The sequence below is a fragment of the Sarcophilus harrisii genome, chromosome 2, assembly GCF_902635505.1.
Source record: "Sarcophilus harrisii chromosome 2, mSarHar1.11, whole genome shotgun sequence".
In the NCBI taxonomy this organism is placed as follows: domain Eukaryota; kingdom Metazoa; phylum Chordata; class Mammalia; order Dasyuromorphia; family Dasyuridae; genus Sarcophilus; species Sarcophilus harrisii.
Window position 1 is genome coordinate 82813827 of NC_045427.1, and position 12973 is coordinate 82826799.

Below are 12973 nucleotides of genomic sequence, written 5' to 3' on the forward strand. Positions count from 1 at the left end.
ATGACTCAACAACAACATCATTTAGAAGAAGCAGAGAGTATATGAAAGAATATGACAGTCAAAGAATTTTAGAGTTGGAAAGGAAGGAATAAGAGGAATAAACATTTCTTAAGCGCTAATTATATACCATGCAGTGTGTTAGATGATTTATAAATATTATTTCATTTGCTCTTCGCAACAGCTAGGAGATCCAAATCCCCATTTCACAGTTGAGGAAACTGAGACAGATAGCAGGCTTGTGCAAGGTCACACAGGTAGGAACTATCTGAAACTGGATTTGAACTCGGGTCTTCTTAAATCTAGAATCACCCTCCTTAGCCCTGTACTACCATCTGCCCCTAAGGACCTTAGGGACTAACTGGTACAACCCATACCTGAAGCATGATCTTCTTGATGATTTACCTGAGAAGTAGTTATCGGCATTTGTTCAAAAGTGTAAGAGATGCTAGGAACTTATTACCTCCAGAGGCAACCCATTCTTCTTTTGGAATAAATAATTCACTCACTAAAAACCAATCAGTGGGTGCATGATCTCATCTAATGTGGGTTCTTTCAAATTACTTTTTTAAATGTATATTTACATAAGCATTAATTTTAAACTGTTGTGGATAAAAAAAGGAGGTATGGGTTTGCTAGAAACCACATTTATAATAAGCAAAGTGGATGTTTGGGTCAGATAGTTGGGGAAGTCTGGGACAATGTTGGGGAAAGAAGGAATAATTATTGTTAGTGGTGGATAATGGGAAGGGAGAATTATAGGTATTCCTAAACAATGGTTCTTTGTTTTGGAAGTTTGTATCTTTATAGATAATAGACATATAGTATAGACCTTTAAATGACCATTGAATATACAGTGAGGATTGAATATATGAGTTTAAAATTGGAGTTTGATAATCAGTTCCAACTGGATGTTCCAACAAATCTTCTGGGGAACAAAGAGGAAGGAAGAAAAGAATGAAGGGAGGGAGGAAGGGAGGAAGGGAGGAAGGGTGGAAGGGTGGAAGGGTGGAAGGGTGGAAGGGTGGAAGGGAGGAAGGGAGGAAGGGAGGAAGGGAGGAAGGAAGGAAGGAAGGAAGGAAGGAAGGAAGGAAGGAAGGAAGGGAGGGAGGAGGGGAGGAAGGAAGGAAGGAAGGGAGGAAGAGGGGAGGGAGAAGGGAGGGAGAGGGGAAGGAGAGGGGAAGGAGAGAGGGGAGGGGAGGGAGAAGGGAGGGAGAAGGGAGGGAGAGGAGAGGAAGGGAAAGGGAGGGAAAGGGAGGGAGGGAGGAGGAAAGATAGATGAAAGTTTGAATTCAAATTACTACATAAAGGGTTTAAATAATTCAACTACCCACATGCAGGATTCATTATTCACACTACTGACTGGCAGCACCTTATCTTTCACTGTAGAATGTAAACTCCTTGAGGGCAGAGGTTTACATTGTTCTTTGCAACCACTGCTCAATTGAGAAAGTTTCTCCATCAAAGTTCAGTAGCTTCAAAGGGACAGATTAGGGGAATCTCCCTAGGAATTTGTAGTAGCAGATTGAGAAATGTTTAGGATACAAATTGAAGGAGGGAGAGTTGTTACTGAGTGATTTCAGGGCAAAAATACTGAATTAAAAGTAATATGATTGTGTGATAACTTGATACCCATTCCCATTTGTAGGAGATATGAGTCATCTCCCTCCCCACCCTTGGATGAGGGAATAGCATTTGTGATGGCCAATACAATGAATAATAGAGAAATATATTTTATGAACAAATAATGCTGGGAATTATAGTTCTCTAAATACTAGTATGTGTAGCCTGAGAGGGAAAAGATGGCAGGGCCAGGGGTTACAAGATAGGACTATTCACAGGATGGAGTTATAACCTCACCCACAGAGGGACTCCTTCCAAAGATCAGTCTTCTCATCCTGTGGCTGGGTACAAAAGCTCCTCTACATGGAAAAGTTGCATTTATTTATAAGTTTATATGCAAGTCTGTGTGTCCACAATAACTGAAGTACCTGTGGAAAACTACAAATCTTTGCTGGCTGCTCACTAGGGCTCTTAGTATAAAAAGAGATATGGAGTAATTGGGGATTTTAGCAGGCCTGGAGTCAGGAAGACCCGAGTTCAAATCAGACCTCAGATCCTTTCTAGTTTTGTATAACTGGGCCAGTCACTTCATGTTTGTCTCAGTTTCCTCATTTGTAAAATGAGCTAGGGAATAACTCCTGTAGCTTTGCCAAGAAAACCACAAATTGGGTCATGAAGATCTGGACACAATTGAAACAACTGAACAAGTGTAACGTAATTGTTTCAGCACCAGACTTTCTGTATGACTTGAGGAAATGGAGATGGAAGGTGTTGTTCTGAGTAAGAAATCCCCAAGCTCTGGAATGGTCCAATGACACATATGACAGAGAGACAGACAGGCAGACACAGAGAGAGAAGTAGATAGACAGATAGGTAGATAAGTAGGCAGACAGACAGATAGACAGATAGATAGATAGATAGATATTTAAAGAAGACCCTTTTTAGGGCCACCTCTCCTTAGAACTTCCTGGAAGTTCTCACTAAGTGAGGCTAAGTAAAGTGAATAGAACCAAGGGAACACTGTATACAGTAACAAGATTATGGGATGATCAATACTGATGGATATGACTCTTTTCAGAAGTGATATGATTCAGGATATTTCCACTGGATTGGTGATGGAGAGAACCCTCTGCATCCAGAGAGAGGACTGTGGGAACTGAGTGTGGATCACAATAGAGTATTTTCACCTTTTTTGTTGTCTGCTTGCTTTTTTTTTTTTCCTTTCTCATGGTCCTGGAAGAAGACCTGGGCCAGATTTCCAAAGTCCCCAGCCTCTCAGAATGCTGACTGAAGTTCTCATATCCCAGATATAATGAATAGAGAGAACATTGGGTCTGGAAGAAGGGGACTCTGTGAACAAGCATCAGAAAAATTATAAAAATGATGTAACAGATCACTACAAGTGAAGATGAGTGGAAAGGACCCTGGGAATAGAGAGATGTAATACAGGAACAAATTACTTGTCAAGACAAGTTGTTGTTCTTGTTGCTATTGTAGAGAAAAACAGTGACAGCTCATTGAAAGAGCCAAGCAAGCGCACCTTAGTTATGGTTACAAGGCTTCAAGGATCAGCACCAGCCCCAACATCTCTTAATCTCAACTTTCCCCTAAAAAATACAACCAGCCCAAAGAGAAAAGAAAGGGCAGAGGTCACAAAAATAAATTTAACCAGCAGAAAAAAAAACAGAAATGGTCACAGAAGTCCTCTTATATAATGTGTCTATGTTTTGTGTGTGTTTCTCTATGGAGGTTTGTATTGTATTAATTAAACAATACTTATTAAGCGCCTACTATGTTCAGGCCCACAAAAATGAAAGGCAAAAACCAATGCTTCTCAAAGAGACCAGAGGGTCTCTGAAACCCTTTCAGAGGGTGTCCAAATTCAAAATTTGTTTTTTTAATGTAAAATATCTATAAATATGATCCACATAAACAAAAACTCTTTGGACAGTTTATCAACAGTTTTTAATAATATAAAAGCATACTAAGAACAAAAGTTTGAGAACCATTAGATCAAATCCTGGTGTGTACTTGTGAATCCTAGGACCCTTATGGTGAAGTGTATGTGTGTATGTGTGTGTATGTGTGCGCTCAGGACAGGAAAGGGTCATAGAATCATGATCTTTCCAAGGGACAGCTAGAGCCCTACCTGCTTAGTCATACCACCTGTCCTTTGTTTTCCTTGTGTGACTTCAGCACTAGTCAGAAATGTTTGGGCACTTGTGCAAGAACTCCCTTTCAGAGATTTGTTCATTTCCAGTCATGATTGATCAATAAGCTCCTGGGCTCAGGAGAAGACGGGACTGCTCTTCTCCAAGGACTTATGGGACAGAGACAAAGAGGATACATAATCCTCTTTAGGTTTATGGGGTGATTCTGTGGTTCGGAGGAAGAGTCAGTACTACTGGTAGGAAGAATCTAGAGAAGCGGACAATTGCCATGGACTGGGATACTCAGGGAAGCTTCGTGAAGAAGGAAAAACCTAAGACAGGAAGGTAAAAAAATAGATGGGTGGACAAAGGGGAGAACAGAGCAGCATGATAGGAAAAGATAATGATAAATGTTGGAGGGGATCTGGGAAAACTGGGACACTGATACATTGTTGGCGGAGTTGGGAACTGATCCAACCATTCTGGAGAGCAATTTGGAACTATGTTCAAAGGCTATCGAGCTATGTACACCCTTTGATCCAGTAGTACCAGTATTGGGTTTGTATTCCAAAGAGAACATAAAAAAGGGGAAAGGATCAACATGTGCAAAAGTGTTTGTGGCAACCCTATTCATAGTGGCCAGAAACTGGAAACTGAGTGGATGCCCATCAGTTGGGGAATGGCTGAATAAGTTACGGTATATGAATGTAATGGAATATTATTGTCTATAAAACACAATCAGCAGGATAATTTCAGAAAGGCCTGGAGACTTACACAAATTGATGCTAAGTAAAGTGAATAGAACCAAGGGAACACTGTATACAGTAACAAGATTATGGGATGATCAATACTGATGGATATGACTCTTTTCAGAAGTGATATGATTCAGGATATTTCCACTGGACTGGTGATGGAGAGAACCCTCTGCATCCAGAGAGAGGACTGTGGGAACTGAGTGTGGATCACAATAGAGTATTTTCACCTTTTTTGTTGTCTGCTTGCTTTTTTTTTTCTTTCTCATTTTTATTTCCTTTGTGGTCTGATTTTTCTTGTGTAGCATGATAAATATGTAAGTATGTTTAGAAGAATTGTACATGTTGTACATGTTTAACACATATTGGATTACTTGCTGCCTAAGAGAGAGGGTAGGGGAAAGGAGGAAAAAAATTTGAAACACAAGGTTTTGCAAGGGTGAATGTTTAAAACTATCTGCATGAATTTTGAAAAATAAAAAGCTATTATGTGGGAAAAAAACAACATAAGCAATGGTGCAGAGATTAGCAGCAACATGGCTCAGTATGGGAGGGGTTGGGATAGGGCAAGTGGGCAAGAGTGGAACCTGTGGGAATAGAAGAGTTAAGGTTAAAAATAGGCAAGAATGAGATGGTGGAGAGGTAGGAAGGTCAGGTTGCATATTCTAGGTTATTGTTTGTAGAACTTGGGAGCTGCTGAGATCCACTGCCAAGAGAATATAGCCAGAGGCCAAAACTGGCTTTTTCTCTGTTTCTCCCAGTCCCTTCCTTTCTCTTCTTATTCCTCATGAAAGTCCCAGGGGAATTTCCTTGCTACTCTAACAAAGTGTTTCTCTAAGACTTATTCTTGGGGAAGGCCTCAGAGATCTCCTGCAAAGAACTTTAAATGATGAAGAGATGATGTTGGGGGGGAGGGGGAGACAGAGAGAATGACAGTGTGAGAGAGAAGAGAGTGAGAAAGACAAAGACAGAGATAGAGTGGAAAGAGAGAGATAGAGAGGGTGAGGAGAGAGTGAAAGAGAAAAGAGAGGATAGATACAGAGAGAGAGACAGATGAGAGGAGAGAGGGACAGAGAGAGGAGAAGATGAAAAGGAGAGAGGAGAGAAGAGAGACAGACACAGACACACAAAGAGAGGAGAGACAGAAAAAGGAGATAGAGAAAGAGAGACAGAGGAGAGAGAGAAGAGACAAAGAAACAAGAAAGACACACACAGAAACAGAGAGAGACAGGGAGACAGAAGAGAGGAGACAGACAGACAGACAGAGACAGACACACAAAGAGAGGAGAGACAGAAAAAGGAGATAGAGACAAAGGAGAGAGAGAAGAGAAGAAGAGACAAAGAAACAAGAAAGACACACAGAAACAGACAGAGACAGGGAGACAGAAAAGAGAGGAGGAAACAGACAGAGACAGATGCAGAGAGACAGACAGAAACAGACAGAGACAGATAGAGACACAGAAACATCCTCTTTCTTCAGTCATCTTCTATATCTGAAAGCTCGAAAGTCATCAAGACTTTTTAGGGAAGGAAGCTAGGTGATCTCCTGGCATTTAAAATATCCCAGTCTAACCTACATGATAAGGGGAGGGACAAAGAAAGTCCTTCTCAGGTGGAAATTACAGAGCTTATTCTGCACCAGGAGAGTCCAGGTGGGACTTTCTCAGCCCTCTGCCAGAGGTATTAATAGCACTGGGAAATTCCCCAGCCTGGGGAGGGCCTTCTCTGTCTCTCCTCGTCTGCACCGTCCCCCTCCCCCGTTTCACCACCAGCACCATTAGTGGAACAAGGTGAGGAAGAACCCCCAGGATCTGCCTTTGCCAAAGGCTTGGGCTGTGGGGGAAACAGATGGGGAAAATCAGGGTCTGCTCCATCTTGGAAAGAAATTGGCAGGATTCCCAAGATTTTATGCTTCCCAGAGTTAATCAGAGACATGAGCACAGAGAAAAATAATGTTTTTGGTGGAGGTAAGTAGCACATAGGGGAAAGAATTCTGCATTTGAAGTCATATAACCTATGTCCAAATCCAGTCTCAGCTGCTGTGTGATTTTAGTTACCTTCCTTTTCTGAAACTTTAATAAAAGAAGGGAGGAGAAGCAGAGGATTTCTAAGGACCATTCCAGATTTAAAACCTTAGGTCCTATGAGACAGAGACAGGGAGAAACAGAGAGACACAGACAGAGACAGAGAACGTGTATGTGTGTGTATATTAGTACCAAGGGAGATAATAGTTGAGGTTTGAATAGTCAGGGAACACTTCTGAAGGAGATATTAAAACCAGACCTTGACAGACTGTTAGATAAAGAAAAAGAAGACCTTTTAAGCAAAAGAAATGATCCTGAAATGGTAGGAGAATAATAAAGTTTGTGTAACAATGATAATAACAACAACAACAACAATGATAATGAGACTATTGGGATAAAGCATTAGAATAAGAGTCAGGAAGAATTGAGTTCAAATTCCGCCTCTGTTTCAAATACTTACTAGTTATGTAACATCGAGCATATCACTTCACCTCTGTCTACCTTGGTTTCCTCATCTGTAAAATGCGAACAATAATAGCACGTGCTTCTCAGGGGGGTTTGTAAGGACAAATAAAATAATATTTATAAAGATCTTTATAAATCTTAAAGTGCTATACAAAATGCTAGTTATTGTTATTATTATTATTAATTTACTTAGCACTTTAAGATTTACAAATTGTTTTATATACATCATTTACATAGATAGCGAATTATAGAAAGTCCCAAGTTCTCAAATTGAGGACTTGACTTTAAAGAAGGAGAGTGCTATGGTCAAGACCATGTTCCCCAGACTCAGGTATAAAAGAAAAAAGGAAGAGGGAAGGAAAAGGGAAAGGAATAAATATTTATTAAGCCTCTGCAAGGCACTGTGCTAAGCTCTTTTGTAAATATTACTTCATTTGACACAGAAGCTTGTCTACCTCTTTCCCTCTAGCTTCCTTAACTACCAGCCCCCATTTTTCTGGCTGCCTCACCCACAGAATAATCTCAGGATTGAAAGGAACCTGAAGAGGGGTGGGGCAGGCTACCCTAGCCCTCCACCTGCTTGGCCAAAAACCAGCATGGAGGGCCTAGAGATGTTTCTCTCAGTCGGAGGGGTGTGTTCTGCTTCTACCTTCTGATATGAAATCACCCCTGGAGGCTCCACACCTGAGCAGGTGTGTATGTGTCTGGGGGGAGGAGGAGGGCCACATTTAGGGAAGATGCCTGTGTTGTCACATTTAAAAATAGCACCCCAGTGCCCCAGGGGTTACCAGACACATCTTGACAGACTCACACCTACATACACACATACATAGTCACACTTCTAACACCTGTAAAATAAGGGGGTTGGACTGCAATCAAACTCTCTGATCCCTTCTAGCTCTGAATCCTGGGATCCCATGAGGCACTGACACACTAACAACACAGGGAACAAAAAACAAACAGTCCCTTAGAATGTTTTCTTCATTCCTAATAACTTATAACATCATCTTCAATGTATTTTCTGTTCCACTAATGGCAGAAAAAGATACTCACTTAAGCCGCTGTCAATCACATTCTACCTGCATCTCCTCACCATACACCTTCTCTGAGGTCTTACAACATAGATACCCCCATCAGAAATTTTCAATATCTCCCTCACTTACTAGTTCCTTTCAATATGTCTACCAACATCCTTAGAGCTGTTCTGTGTTTAAAATTTAAAAAAGTCTTTTCTCAATCACCATAGTCTCATCAGCCAATACCCACATCTTCCCTCGATTGCTAAATTTCTTGAAAACTGGTCTTATACCTTAACAGCTTCCCAAAAATATTTTCACACATGATCTAGTGACACTGGACTCCTGGCTATTTCTCCAACAAGATAATCCATATCTCTAGTTTTTTTTCACTTTTTGGTTCCCCTGCCTGGAACCTTCTTCCTCTTCATCTCCTACTTCTGGCCTTCTTGAATCTGGAATAAAAATCCTCTAAGCCTTGATAATGTCTCATTTATGTCACTATCTTCTTTGTGCAAATCAGTTACTCATCATCTTCCCCATTACTCTCTGAACTTCTTAAGAGGGAAGGTAATTCCAGGAGCATCCATTCAACTTTCATTATTGAACATCTAAATTAATCCTCTGCCTTATGCAACATTGTAGTTGAAAGTATTTTTAACCTTGGTTTACAGATAGAGAAGCTAAAATTCAGTTAAGTGAAGTGACTGACCCAAAGTCAAATAGCTAGGTGTCATAATTATTAATTTTTTTAACTTTTTAAAAATTTAATAGCCTTTTATTTACAGGTTATATGTATGGGTAACTTTACAGCATTGACAATTGCCAAACCTCTTGTTCCAATTTTTCCCCTCTTACCCCCACCCCCTTCCCCAGATGGCAGGATGACCAGTAGATATTAAATATATTAAAATATAAATTAGATACACAATAAGTATTCATGTCATAATTATTATCAAGAATTCTCTCTCCTAAAATCAGTCAAGAACTTGAGTTCAAGTACTGTCTCTGTCTTTTTGACTAGTCAGTCAATAAACATTTATTAAGCCCCTACTATGTGCCAGGCAACATGCTAAGTGTTGGAAATAGAAATATGAAAAACAGACATAAGAATTTAGACTCTCATGAGGAAAGATGGCATACAAGAGGAAGTTGAAGGGAGCAGGACCATGATGGAAAAGTCCCAAAAAGCATAGCTGAGTGATCCCCCTCCATTTATCCATTGTATGGCCTTCAGCAAGTCATTTTCACTTTCTGAGATAAAAAGTAAGAACTTAAGCTTATATGGACTGATGCTGAGTGAAGCCAACAGAACCAGAAGAACATGGTACACAATAACAGCAAGATACCCTTAACTCTTCTCAGCATTACAGTGATCCAAGACAATTCCAATAGACTTTCGATGGAAAATCCCATCCCCATCTAGATGCATTCTATGGAAACTGAATGAGGATTAAAGCATATCATTTTCATTTTTTTGTTTGCTTTTTCTTTCTCGTGGTTTTTCTCTTTTGTTTTATTTTTCTTTGACAACATGACTTATATGGAAATGTTTAAAGTAATTATATATATATAACCTATATCAGATTGCTTGCTGTCTTGGGGAGGGAGGAAGTAAGAGAGGGAAAAAAATTGGAAATCAAAATCTTACAAAAATAAATGTTGAAAACTATCTTTACATATAATTGGAAAAAAATAAAATACTCTAAAATGGGGAGGCAGAAATATCTAAGCCCCTTTCTGGTTCCAGCAATCTGTGGCACTGTGCTTTGAACCAAATGACTTCTCTGGATTGTTCCCAGCTCTTTAATTTCTCTCCTCTCTCCTCATCACTCTGTAGGGTCAGGTGGGTGACCTTCACTCACCTCTCCCTTGTAGATGAGAGAATGCCTGGCAGAACATGATGGGGACCAGTTCTATTCTGGGATTTTTCCTCCCTTCCTAATTTTCCACCCTCAGGCATTCATTCCTGGAAAGAACTGGAGAAAAGCCATTTCAGGAAAGGTTTTTCTACTCAGCCTCTGGAGCAGGAGTTAGAAAAAGCACTGAAAAGTTGAATGTCTGCTTAGCCAGAATCCACCCAGCTGGAACACTCATGTCCAGGGAAACGTTTCCTGCCCTCCTTTAATAAAGGGCGATGTTCACTCTAAAGACCCAAAGCCCTGGGACAACCTGTATAAATATATGTGTGGACATATGTATGTATATTTGTGTGTTTATGTAGATGTACAAATATACTTGAAAAATATAAAGTTATACATTTTACATCATAAAACTCCATTAATATTAATAATGATATTATTAATCTACAAGTTATCAAACATACTCACCACTAATCAGAGAGGAAGTTTAACATGGATTTCAAGTGGAAGAGGGATTCCTGTAGGTGGTGAGATCCTTCAGATAGTTCAATTGGCAAGTGATGTAGCTGGGCTGATTACATCAAATCTTGGAACAAAGAAGAGCCTTCTAAATGAGTTCCACCATCCTGCAGAGTTTGAAATGTAAGTGGAGGAAGCATGCCTTCTATCCAATTTTAGTTAGTTTGTAGTTAGTTAATTAGTTAGTTAGTGTTAAATAGACAACCTTTAGAGCTCATCCATATCTGACACTGTAACTTCACAAAGACCTAGGCCCAGAATTGAACAGGGGAAGGAAGAAAGTAGTCTGTATTATCATGTCTGGGGAAATTGCCCAATTCTTTTAATGACCCCAACCTTCTTCCTGAAACAATCCCCCTGATTTTCACTATCAGTGCTTTAGCTATTGATGGTGTATGGCTGCAGGTCATGGAATACTACTGCCTTTGAGTATTTTAGATAAGGATTACTCCAAGGGCCATGGAGGTGGTAGGTGTGAGCAGGCTGCAAAGTATCACAAATGGAGGATTGTGCAAGAAAAAGAATGTAAAGGATGTCACTGGAAAATTATATATATTTTTTCAGAAAAAAGGAACCATAGCTATTCAGGCAATAACAAGAAATCAATGAAAGTCTGTAGCATGTTGGTTGGACTCCCTTTGATGGGAGTCCTGGGAGTCCCATCTATATCCATGTCCATGGGAGCACTTGAACAAGAGTGAGCCAAGATGGATAGCTGGACAGTTCAGTCTATAGAGTCAGGAAAACTTGAGCTTAAATAGGGCCTCAGATACTTACCTAGTTGTATGATCTTGGGGAAGTCACTTAAACCTGTTTGCCTCAGTTTCCTCAACTGTAAAATGGAGATTATAATAGCATCTATGTGAGGATCAAATTAGATATTTATAAAGTGCATAGTACAGTTCATGGCACATAATCCTGGCTTAATAAATACCCGTCTCCTTCCCTTCATGATGTGGATTTGGAAGGGAATACCCACCTTAGTAAGTCCCAGATCCATCAGAATTAGTGCAGTTATCATTGGCTCTATCATCACAAAGTCAGGATGATGCCATCAGTCTCCAAAGCTATGGCAGAAGAATGCACATTTCAACCAAAGTAGTCTTTACAAACAACCAAGGAGTCTTTACAGCCTCCAAGTAGGGTCTCAACAATGGACCATGGGTTGGTGATCCTAGTGGCAGCCTAGCTAAGCTCAGGAAAGTCCATCATTAAGTAAGCAAGATGCTACAGAGAGACGGATGGTAGCAACTCTCAATAAATGGCACTAATTTAATGTCTCCTAGATACTGGGCACTGTGCTAATTGCTGGAGATTCCAAGTCAAAACTGAAATGGCCTGTGCTCACAAGAACTTTATGTTCCCTAGTGGGAGACAACATGTACATGCCTTAGTATATAAAAAATAGCCATAAGACAATTCAGAGGAGGGGCAGATTGGGAAAGGAAGTCTCATGAGAAAGGTGGTGTTTGGGCTGAGATTAAAGGAAACTTAGGGATTTTAAGAGTTGGAACTGTGGAGAGCATGTATTCCATATTCAGAGAACAGACAGCTTGTTTTTCAAAGGTCCAAAGATGGGAGATGCAAAGATAAGGAACAGCAAAAAAAAAAAAAAAAAGTCAGTTTTACTGAATCAAAGGTTATAACAAAAGGGGAAGGGAACTAGCATTTATTAATATCCCAGACACAACAATTTTTGCTTTATACTTTGATCTTCACAATAAAGAAAGGTGTCATTATGATTCCCATTTTACGGCTGAAGAAACTAAGGCAGGCAGAGGTTAAATGGAGACAGACACATCAATACTCCCATTTCAGGGTCTCTTTGATAGAGAGAGAGTCATCCTGCAGTTTCCCAGTTGCCCAAGGTCACACAGCTGGTCTGTGTGTAATCCTGGATTTGATCTCAGGTCTTCCTGATCCAGTTCTAGTAGTCTATCCACTACAGTCTAGGAGAGGCAATAAATGCATAATAAGACAAGAAAGAGAGATTGAAGGTAGGTCGTGAAACACTAAATGCCCAAGACAGAAATTTGGATTAGATTCTATAGTCAATAGGGAGCCATTGGAATTTTCAAAACAGGGTGATGTGTTTTAGTAACATTGTCTTGGGAGGTAAGAGGATGATAAATAGAGATCGATGAGGGGAGGCAATTGAAACAGTCAGGGAAGACTTAATGGGGATTTGAACAAGAATTAGCCTTCTGTGTGGAGAGAAGGGAAGAAATACTCTGCAGAGAACCAAGAAGCTTGGTGATCGATTTGATATGTGGATAAGGGAGAGTAAGGAGGAGGGGATTACTACAAGGTTGTAAATGTCAATTATTATCATTATTATAATAGTTTTATCAAAACAATTCAACAATTACTTTTCCAAGGGCTTGTTTTAAGAGATCAACCTGAGAGTGACAGAGAAGAGAAATAAATGAACTCATTCTACCCCATCCCAAGGAAAGGCCGAACCAGGAAACAGATTTTTTGCTGTTTCTGAGAAAGCAGTGAAAGGGAGAGAGAACAAGTTCTCCAAATTGGATATCACCTATGTTTCTCAAAGGATAAAACTTGCCCTTAATCTATTTCATCCCCTCCCTCCCCCACCACCACCCCCAGCCCCTAGTTGCTAGG